The 3,892-nt window shown below is 36.9% G+C and overlaps 1 long non-coding RNA gene across 1 annotated transcript; it reads left to right on the forward strand.

The window, feature by feature from the left end:
* Window positions 1–470: 470 nt before the first annotated feature.
* On the forward strand, window positions 471–3,631 carry LOC134635268 (uncharacterized). The gene is made up of 4 exons (XR_010094948.1): window positions 471–527; window positions 1,345–1,495; window positions 1,834–1,910; window positions 3,189–3,631. It is a non-coding gene; the product is annotated as an uncharacterized LOC134635268 (long non-coding RNA).
* Window positions 3,632–3,892: the final 261 nt, after the last annotated feature.

The following is a 3,892-nucleotide window of genomic DNA, read 5'->3' on the forward strand; positions in this document are numbered from 1 at the left end:
TTAAGGTGTTATTAACTGCTGCATGCTAAGCTGCAAGAGTGCACTGAGGACAGAGACAAAATATGGTCTACAAACCAGCATTATATTAGTTTTTATCAGATAGTCCTCCAGTGTGCTTATTTTTTGCTTTAATTATATTGTGCAGTTATTTGTTACCCTGAAATGCTTTATGCTTAACAACAGTTCACTATTTTGACTTATTTTTGAACTCTTGTGATCAGTATGACTAGATTGTGTGAGTTTCCATACTAAACGAGCTGTAGTGATAAAATAATTGGCATCAGAGACACTGATTTTTGGCATGGTATACTGCAGAAGTTTTTTTTTTTTTGCATAATTTACCTTTTAATTAAACTGCATTCTCTGTATTGTAACAAAACTAACATTGTTTATATGTCAGAAAATTAGCAAACATGAATAAATGGCGAAAACAATATAATTATAACATATATTTTTATTTTACTTATTTTAGGTCTGTGAAGCCAAACTTGATGCTGGGGATTTATTTTTGTCAGTGGAGTCAAATGGTAAGTTACAATTTGTGCATTTTGTCATACTGGAAACACCACAGATTATATTGTAACTTAATAGCTCTGTAGAACAAATGATATAAAGATTGTAGTGTCAGGGTACTTCTTAAGAAGTAATATGGCACTATTGATGATCACATGCAGGTGGCATAAACTAAATATTCAGACGTGTTACCAACAAATGATTCATTAACAAAAGCAATGGAGCAGACTGTTTAGGTTCTTGTGGTTGTAATAACATCCATAACTGCAAGTTTGTCATTAATTTATTTTCACAGGTCTAGATGATCACATTTGACTTTGTCATTTAAATGAGGTGGACTTGCAAACTTTGCGCTCTTTGGGGTAAATTGCTGTCCACTACATATACACAGAATCTGCACAGTATTTCAGATCTAAAAAGGGAGTATGTAATGGACTTGCTGGCTTTAATGTAAAAAGCCTGTTGTGTAACTTTAATGAGGCAGTTGGACTAAAACAGTATTGCTCATCAAGGTAAACATCTGAGGAATAAGGAAACTGTTACTTGTCCTTTTACTCAGTGTTCTTTTAATCGCACGTTTACTAAAGTTTTACATCACATAAGTCATTTTCACAATCATTCTACTTTAAAAGATTTCAAGACAGAGCTTATTGTTCTCTGAACTTCCTTGTTTGCTGAACGGCAGGTAAAGTGCATCTTTTTGTTTGTTTGCTTTTGTGTGTTTGTGTTTTCTCTAATGGGCCTCAGATGACTGTTTGCTTAAATTTGGGTCTCAAAGAATCTTTTTTTAATTCTGCCTGTACTCTCCACCCCTCTTCTTCTATTGCTCAGGTTGAAGCAGAATTTGCCCGTCTTACATCTATTGACCTGAAAGGGTTCCTTTTTGCTGTGCTTGACCATTATGGAGAGGTTCGTGGAGCTGTACAAAATCAAGAGCGGCATAGAAAGGCTAACTAGGCTCATAAGATGCTTCGGAGATGATGTAAGTGTTCAACTGCGAAATCTAATCCTTTGTTTAAGTTTTAGGTTATCCAGTTCAACTGATGAACTCATTGAAAGAAAGCTGATAAGTAAAGTCTGTCATCATATTTCACAACTGGACATTTAGTGTGGTAACTTTTACAGAATCTATGTATATTGGTGGTAGGTTGGATATCATATTCTACTTGAATGTCCTGATAAGCCTGATTCAAAATCTCCAATGATAATCATATATTGATGGAATTATGCATCAAAAAGCTGTGAATTTGGAGCTGTCTACATGCTTCATAAACACTGTTTAAAAAGTGTTTTTGTTTTCTTTTTGACTTCTTTGACCAGAGCCCTACACAAAGGAAGAGGACAGAGGACCTCATTTTCTAAAGGAAGATCCCTCACACACTTTCAAGACTGTGAAGGTTAGCATTGTTTCTTTTAGTAAATTTAATAATGACAGCACCACAGTGGATTTTAAATTAAAAAGTACATGTGTACTTTTTCCTCACCAAATGTATTATTACAAGATCTTTGACACTGGATTTGGTCTGGGTTTCAGAGAAACTAACTGGCAAGCTAGCATTGATATTATTAGTGTCTTGTGTTTATTCATGTCTTCACCAGGGTCTTTGACATTTCGCTGCTGTACTGTTCACTTCAGCTTTACGTTTGATTTCTCACATTGTATATTGTAATGGCAGAGATATTAGGATATTTAAGGGGCTGCAGTGGCTGCTACAGCTGTGGGGGGCAATACTTTGGTGAAATGTCCTGGACCCTGGAAAAGAGACTGTGTAGACTGGGTAAGCAATTAAAGGTTACTGGCCGAGAGTCATTGGGCAGCTGGGTAAAGGTGGATGTTGATATTCAGTGCCAATTATGCAACCTGTTCAGCCATGTCTATATGCTCTTTTTTCATGCTGTTAATATAGGGGGAAAAAATAAACTTTAATCAATAAACTGATTAAAGAAGCATTGTCTATGGAGCCATAATCTGATCCTGTAGTGTAGCTGCAGTTTGCACATTTCATGTATTCTCAGCCAGATTTGGTTTAGAGCACAGCCAATATTTAGCATAAGTAGATTTAAATTCACACACTGGTGATGGCAAGCTACATTGTAGCCACAGCCACCCTGGGGCGCACTGACAGAGGCGAGGCTGCCGGACACTGGCACCACCGGGCCCTCTGACCACCACCAGTAGGCAACAGGTGAAGTGTCTTGCCCAAGGACACAACGACTGAAACTGTCGGAGCCAGGGCTCGAACCGGCAACCTTCCAATTATAAGACGAACTGTCAACTCTTGAGTCACGATTCAGTCATCCACCCATGTGTGTGAATGACTGAATGTGTAAAGCACTTTGGAGTCCTTAGGGGACTAGTAAAGCACTATACAAATACAGGCCATTTACCATTTAAATTGAAAATTTTGTTTGAATTCTGCAATTGAAGACATGCTCAGTTATTTATGAACATGGTCTTTGTTTAAAGCAAGAAATGGATTTGTAACATGGGGGTGCATATCTCATTCTGAAAGAACTTTAACAACTAATAAGTGTTACCCAAAGCCAATCACCATCATCCAAAGCATCAGTATGGCTCTTCTTTGGAAAGACATGAATTGTTAAGCACACGGGATATTGTGTAATTGTAATTGTGTAATTTTTTTTTTTTTTTTTGTCTTTGAACCCTTTTATAGCCGACAGGTATTGAAGACACGTTTTCTAAGAGGATGAAAGTTGGCATTGCGATGGTGAAAGAAGAAGACATCGATGTGTTGGTTGTCCTTGAGGCAGCAGTAATCCTGTCTAATCTGAGGGATGTCTCAAGTGCCATTTCCATGCTGATGGGCCTTCTTTTTGCCCTCAACATAGACTATCCAAAGGAACTTAAGGACATCTTTGAAGTCATTCAGAACATCCTAATGAACATTGGTGGAAGGCAGTGCATCTCACTAGTGCATGGTCTAAGAAACAGACTCTTGCAGAAAGCCATGCAGAACTGTAATTGTATGCTCACAGCATACAATTGCCTTAGTGTTAAGGACAGTTTTTATTTTACTGTTTGTTTTTTTATTCTTGCAAGTTCTCATTCTCACTTTTGTATGTCACTAAATGACTACACTTTACATTCCAGATTAGACAATTACTCATTTGTTCATGGTTTAAGAAACTTATGTGAACAACAATATAATGCTGGACTTTGCAGATGCTTATCTCATGCAAGTCAGTAGTTTTTCCTTTGTTTTGCAATTGAGCAGACTCAAACTAATGTTTCTGAAATATCCATATTATCAAATGTTTCAGAAGCATGCAGTCATTTTCAGAGATATTGGTTCTGTGGAATTTGTTGCAATTGTAAACGAAGACAAATACAAGAGTTTGATGTCTTAGTTGTTATAAA

This window comes from Pelmatolapia mariae, linkage group LG2 (assembly GCF_036321145.2).
Source record: "Pelmatolapia mariae isolate MD_Pm_ZW linkage group LG2, Pm_UMD_F_2, whole genome shotgun sequence".
NCBI classification, from domain to species: Eukaryota; Metazoa; Chordata; class Actinopteri; order Cichliformes; family Cichlidae; genus Pelmatolapia; species Pelmatolapia mariae.